This window comes from Morone saxatilis, unplaced genomic scaffold, assembly GCF_004916995.1.
Source record: "Morone saxatilis isolate NCDOM2014 unplaced genomic scaffold, NCSU_SB_2.0 Contig6, whole genome shotgun sequence".
Taxonomy (NCBI): domain Eukaryota; kingdom Metazoa; phylum Chordata; class Actinopteri; family Moronidae; genus Morone; species Morone saxatilis.
Window position 1 is genome coordinate 12,666,626 of NW_023340206.1, and position 7,433 is coordinate 12,674,058.

Here is a 7,433-nt window from a genome sequence, read left to right on the forward strand (position 1 = left end):
TATAACAGTAAATTGATTCAGGTTGAGTAACAAAAAATAAATTAAACTATAAATGTATTTAAATATGTCTCTTTGAGTTCTGAAAAACTAAAAATCTTCGTTATTTTCAGACTCTTTTTAGACAAAGGATGAATCAATCAAGTAATGCAGAGACAAAAGTAATGCTTTTATTTAGTCAATGTCCGGCAGCATTGTACTGTTAACTTGTGGCGGCTTGTCGCAGCAGAGCGCCGCCTCAAAGTCTCCAGTGGCTCCATTAAAGGGGAAACATCCATTAATCACATAGACAATATTCCCTTTAATTCACTTTAAAGTGACACTGCAGACTCCAGAGCTGTGGCAGGATAAAAATAACACGTTAAATAATAATAAACAACATTAAACACCATACACTGATAATGGGGACACACTATTAAACTCACATTACAGCACTGTTAGGATTTGTACACATTTTATTTTAGTAATTTTGGATGGCTCTTTTATATTATATACAAGAGCCTAAAATATCATGTTAGAAGTGTTATAAACTCTTATTTTGTCACATTTTGATGCAAAAACAATCAAAGTAATCATCTATTTTGATATAGAGAATTGGACAGAAGACGTATTTACAGCTGCATTAATACACAATCATCAAACATCAAAACATTTTCCTGTAATTGTGGATTTTAAGATGTAAATAATCTTTCACAGCCGTATAAACTGAAATAAGCTGATCGCTGCAGTGGCAGGAAACAACCAACCCCACCCATGTGGTGCTTCAACAACATGAAATATAAAATAAACACATGCTTTCTGCTGCAGACTCAGCTGCCGACCAGCAGGGGGCACTACAGCCTCATATTTCTGTGTTTTAATGGTGAGTGTGATGGAGTTTATGTAAAAAGAGACACGAGACACAATCACATCATCGCATTTAATCAGGAACATTATCTGCACCATGAACAGCTTTAATGTGAGAAAATAAACCTTTCTTTTAATATTTTAAACAGTAAACAGGTAACTTTAGTGTAATAAAGTGTTGTTACTGTGAAGCAGATATTTCTAACAACTGTCGGTGAGGTTTAAATGCAGAACATAAAGAGTGAACAGAGACAGAGACAGAGACTGGACGGACTTCAGTAGTCCGACTCGTCTGACAGCTCTCCCTGCTGCGTCCAGTGCTTCCCCTGCTTCTTCTTCTTCCTCTTCCTCTCGCCCATCAGCATGGTGGCCAGCACGGTTATCACCACGGTGATGGTGATGATGAGCACGGTGACCGTCTCGGCGAGGCACAGCTCCGTGTCCACGTCCATCAGCCGGTAGTCCTGGAGGACCGCCGGCTCCGTGCAGGTCAGGTTGTAGTAGTCGTCCAGGAACAGCCTCTGGATGCTCTGCAGCTTCCGGAAAACTCTCTGCAGGTCGCAGTCGCAGTTCCAGGGGTTCCCCTCCAGCAGGATGTGCGTGCTGTAGGTGTGGATGCTCACGAACGTCTGGAAGTGGACGGTGGACAGCCGGTTGGACGCCAGGTTGAGCAACGTCATGCTGGTGAGCGGCTTGAAGACGCCCACCTCCGTCTCGTTGATCTGGTTCCCGGCCAGGTTGAGGAGCTCCAGGGAGCGCAGCATGGAGAAGATGCCGCTCCTCAGGGACGTCAGCTGGTTGTGCTCCAGGTGGAGCTGCCGCAGGGAGCTCATGGAGGAGAACGACCTCACCTGGATGGCGTGGATGGCGTTGCAGGTCAGGTTCAACCTCTGGAGGCCGTCCAGGTGCAGGAAGGTCCGGCTGTCCAGGGTCGTGAGGCAGTTGTGGGAGAGCTTCAGCTCCCTCAGGGAGGCCAGGCCGATGGAGAACCCTTCAGTCAGGGTGGAGATCCGGTTCCAGCTCAGGTCCAGTTTCTGCAGGAACTCCAGCTGAGAGAATCCGGCGTCCTCCACCACGCTGATGTTGTTGTTCTGCAGCAGGAGGACGCGGAGCTTGCGGTTTTTCCCGAAGGAGCGCTCAGGGATGACGGAGATGTTGTTGTCGGACAGGTCCAGGAGCTCCGTGGTGGGCGGGACTCTGGCGGGAAGCCGGGTGAAGAGCGCCCGAGAGCAGATGGTGAACCTCAGATCTCCTCGGCAGTCGCAGCCCGGCTCGCACCGGCTGCTGTTGGACCTGAAGGACGCCTCCGCCATCACCAGGAGGAGGAACAGGAACTCCTTCATGGCTCCACAGCGCTCTGGAAACAACCACACAGACGAGTCCCAAACTGACCCACACTGGACCCCGCCCCCTCAACAGGATCCTCTCACACTGATTGATGTTGATGAACAAAAGGCTCCAAAAACAATTAAGCAAAAGGTTTCCACGTCAACACACTTCAGCTTTACAGAATTAAAAGCTTTATTTCTCTTTACTGCAGGACTGACAGTTACTCATACAGCAGTGGTTCCCAGCCTGAGGGTCAGCGTGCAAGAAAACAAAACAAGATACACAGTTGGCCAATATTGTTGCATTTTGTTTTTATAGTTTTGATTTATTCTTTAAAGTGTAACTAAACTGCTAAAATCTGCTCCCTCCCATCAACAACACTAGTAAATACGCAGATCTAAAGGTTTCAGCAGATACAGAGCGGTTGAGTTCCTCTTTAAGATCTAAACTTTTAAGACCTGAAGTTATATTCACTCTCTGATCAACAACCTCGTAGTGAATTAGAACGATTCAAACAACCCAAGAGCTGATGGAACGATAAGAAAACACTGAATATGTCCAAAAAGCAGCACATTAAGTCTGTGTGATTGTTCAAAATGATAAAAATACATAATACAGACAGAGAATAATATAAAAAGTTCCTAAAAACATCAGTAAAAACTCACAGCAGTTGCTGTTCACTGTCTGTTCCTGTTACACTGAATATAATATATAATAAAAGGTTGGGAACTGATCAGTTTTCCCGGAATATAGAAATGATACTGTTTGTAAAGTGGCTTCCTGTGAGATTCTCTGTAGAACCATTAAAGTCCACTGTTTACTCTACAGACACGAACAAACCGGTTTCTGTCTGATCGCAGCTTCAGGATGGACGTATTAAAACTCCCAACCAGTCTGTGTTCAAACCAGTAAGAAGTCCAACAAATGAAGACTTTTAATTTACTCTTTTCTTCTCTTATTTCTCAAGAGAGCCTGAACAAAGTTTCCCTTTTCTTTCCCAAACTCAGGAGCATCTTCTCAACCCTCCCGCAGTGAATCGGGAGGAAGCAGCAGATAGAGGAGATAAAACCAGCTGCTGTTCTCCTGCCTGATTTCCTGTGAGTGTTTGGAGGTGGAAACACTCCACAAAGCCTCCCCGTGCTAACGTAATGTGTGAGGTTGTGTCTTACCAGCAGCTGCTCCCGTGTTCCCGTCTGTTTTACCTGCCGGCGGTCGTCAACGTGCAGCCGGCAGCAGGTGAACACTGGACATGATGGAGGCGACGGAGGGAGGGAGGGTTGTCACGGCCCGGAGAACGCTGACGAGCGACACCACAAAGACTGAGAGAGGATGGAAAGAGACACAGAGAGGAGAGGGGAGGGGAGGGGAGGGAGAGCTGGTCAATTATTCACCATGCAGCGGCAGGGCTGTGGGAGGGGGCTATCGGGGCTGTGGGAGGGGGCTATCGGGGCTGATGAGGGGAGCTTTAAGAGATTGAAGCTGAACTGGGCCACACAGCCGAGAATTGGAGAACAGATTGGATTGATTGCCGGCGGAGAAGTGTTTATCTCCAGGGTTATTTATAGATTGTATATGTTTAATAATAATAATAATAATAAAGTGTGATAATCTTTAATCTGGATGAGTTTTAAAATGGGAAGAAAATCTAAAAACACATTGAAATGAACAGAATAAACATGGACATTGTGTAGAAAGACGCTTAAAGAAGATGAGCTGTACATTTTGAACTGTGTTCCTCTGGCTGACACCTGTAGCACAGCCGGGTGACTTTATGGTGATTATGTCGGATTAAAGTCTATAAATCACCAGCTGAGGACAGAAATCTAAAGGTATCACCTATAAACGCTCCGGAGCAGAGAGGGAACAGGTTATTGTCCGACGCTGAGGCTGCATCAGGAGCGTGCTGCGGCCCAGATGTGACGTTGTTTATTCTCATCTGTAGGATGAAGTGGGGATGTATTGGAAAGATGATGAGCGGACCTGTTGGTCACAGAGAGGAAGATTACACTAATACCGTCCAAATCCCCGGGCCCCGATAAACCACTCTCCGCCGCCTCCACAGCCCGCCGTCCGTCCGCCGCCAGTAATTGAGGAATCTCGCTCTTTAAAGGACCATGTAGGAGTCAGTGGCATCGAGCAGTGACGCTGCAGACTGCAACCAACTGAAGGAGAAACAAAAACACACAAATACAAACATACATGTTAATATTATATCACATTTCTGACAACAGATCCTCCTCAATGTTACACACTGGACCTTTAACACCAGTTAAAGCTTTTTTAGTTTGTAACTCATGTAAAGTAACTCTATCTGCAGTGGAGTACAATATGTGCACAGCAGAGTGTGTAAGACAGAAATACTAATATTTGAGTGAATGAGAGGAATAAGTTCTTGGTTGCTTTAATCATGAATATTAAGAAGTGCTGTATCTGCCCTGCTCATTAAAAATGTATCAGGAAATAAAACATGAAGCTTCAGTGGAGACACAGCCGCTGCAATAAGTTTAATGAGCGGAGCTAATGTTCAGACACATTAACGGATTAACCTGAGGACAGGAGGACATTGTTACCACCTCTGATAAATAATGTTTTAGGACAAAAGCATTAAAAAAATCACTTATCACATGTGTATAGAAATACAAAAGACTGGGAACAGGGGGCTCTTAGCACATTATATCTTCTTGGTCTAATTTTTACGATGAATTTTGTGCTTTGTGTTTCTGGTTGTTGCTCATTAATGTGTTTCACTGTGAGAGGAAACTCTCTTTGTTCTGTTGATCCATAAACAGGTCACACTGTGGCACAGACAATGAAACAGGTAATCAGTGACAGAGACTCTTCAGACAGTGTCAGTGATGGTACAGTAGTGTTTCCTCTCACAGATATTGGGTGTCTGCAGGGATCCGGTTTCTCCGCAGCCTTTGACTCCACCTGGATAATTGTGCTGCACAAAACCAGCAGCTGGAAACGACTTCGGTTACCTCTCGACTGTCCCCTCCAGGTGACTGTTTCTGCTACTTTCACTGGTTTTACTTCTTCTATTACTACTAACAACTACAGTTCTACTGCTGCAGTTACTACAGGTGCTACTCTTCTACATCCAGCCCTGACCGTCTGTATTTCTAAAGCCTTTAGTGCTCCTCTATTTCTCCCTCTGCTATGCTTCTACTTGTTCCCACTGAGTCACATACATTATAAAGTGACTGATGGTGCTCTACCAGCATGTGGTCTTTGGGTGTGTGTACATACAGTACACAGATGCTATATGTGGAATCAGGAGTGTTTTATGAGCAGACTGTCAGAGAGCATGAGGATTACAGACAGAAACACTGACAGTGGAGCTCATCAAAGCTGCTTCAGTCTCCATGAAGACGCTAATCGTTAATCCCCGTGGACGAGGATTACCTCCATGTTCTGCTGGGACATTAAAGTCCGACTCCATCTTCATCTCGCTCACTTTCACTGCTTCATTTGGTTGTTGTTGTTTTATATTTACAGTGTTTGTCTCCAGTTAGAATTTGTATTTTTGTAAAGTTACTTAAACTCAAATAGGTGAGTTGAAATGGATTTCTTAAGTAACACAAGCTTTAAGTAGTTTTAAGTGAAAGTAGTAAAGAAAATAAGTCTGTGTCACTTTTTACTAAAGTTACTTCAAGAATGAATGTTTTATCAAGAATGTTTTATTTTAACTTACAGCATTAAGTTAGTTTATCTTAAAGTTTTCGATGTAATCAGTTTTGTTTTTTACAGAGAATAAGATCACTTACAATTAGTTTTAGAATGACAAGATGTATCCTTAATGTACAGTATATTTTATTATTAAATATATTTTATTAATCATTTCTGTCTTTGTTCTTTTAATGAGAGACATGAGTGTGAAATTAACATTAAAATACATGATAATAAAACCTGAAAACACAAATAAAACTAATATAATTTATGAACAAGTGAATCTAAATGTATTCATGGATTTTCCCCCAAAACCAGCCAGTGGAGTTCTGATCGATCCAGTCTCCTGCTCAATCAGATCAATATATATTCCACTATATCAGTTCCTCTCACCTGACTGCAGGCTGCAGTATTCAAAGCCACCAGCAGGGGGCGACCCAGGTCTGTCTGAGAGGAAAAGAGGAGAGAAAATGTTATTGATGTCCCTCCACAGCAGCTGTAGTTGTAACAGTGATAATGATGTAGTAGTGAAAGTTCTCTATAAGGTATTATTGTACAGTGTTGTTCCCGCCCATCGTCTGTCAATCATCCCGCTCTATGTCACTCACACCTCTGACCCATGAACACCACTTCTGACAGACATCACGCTGCTTCACAGAGCAGTGCAGTGTGTGTGTGTGACGGGTGGAGGTGTTAATGAATGCGACAGTGGCGGTGCAGCATGGTGGCTCGTTCACACTGCTCCTCAGATCCAACGTGGCAGCTCGGACTCAGTGACAGGAAGAGCCTCGGAGAGGTCGCAGAGGTCAGGCTAACAAGGAGTGGGTCGGCTGGAACAGATTGTCCCTGCCGCTGTCAGGTCCTCAATCAGGTCCTCAGATGTGACAGATGGGGGGGGATGAGTGCTGCTATTAATAACCAGACAGTTTTAAAAGCATTATATTACATATGTTCACTCACTTCTTCTGTTTCCTCTCAGAAATAGAAAAACAATAGCAACAACTTTTAAAATGCTTGTTTTCTGAATGGAGTTTGGTTGATAACTCATAACACTCGCCAGGTTGTTTCCTCTGTTTCTTTTTACCCTCCTCACTTTGCTTAATACACCTGTGTACCAATTTTATATATATCTATTGTACGTGTATTGGGGGCTTTTACTAGACTTTTTACTATTAAAATAATAATAATAATAATAATAGCCCGAGCAGTGTTACTGATACTGGTAAAAGTTTGTCTTTAAAAAAAGCCTCCAGTGTTTAATTCCATTACATGTAATTCCATTAAACACTGTGATAAAGACTCCTCACTGGGTGTGAGCCAATTCCTTTGAATAAACATCATCACTGCTGTCATCATCATCATCATCATCACTGTGACTGTGAGTGCTGTCACCCTCATCATCTTCATCAACTGCTTCTGGTTTTTAATGAACGTTGAGCTCAACTTAAATTCCTCACCAGACTCCATTCATTTATTATTAACTTTAGTACAACAGAGAAGGTAGAAATACTGTACTTCTACTGCATCTACTCCTTCAGCACTACTACTATCACTATAACTACTATAACTACTATAACTAATATAACTACTAT

At 43.2% G+C, this 7,433-nt stretch overlaps 1 pseudogene; it reads right to left on the reverse strand.

The window, feature by feature from the left end:
* Positions 1-925: 925 nt before the first annotated feature.
* On the reverse strand, positions 926-2,193 carry LOC118339899 (annotated as a pseudogene).
* Positions 2,194-7,433: the final 5,240 nt, after the last annotated feature.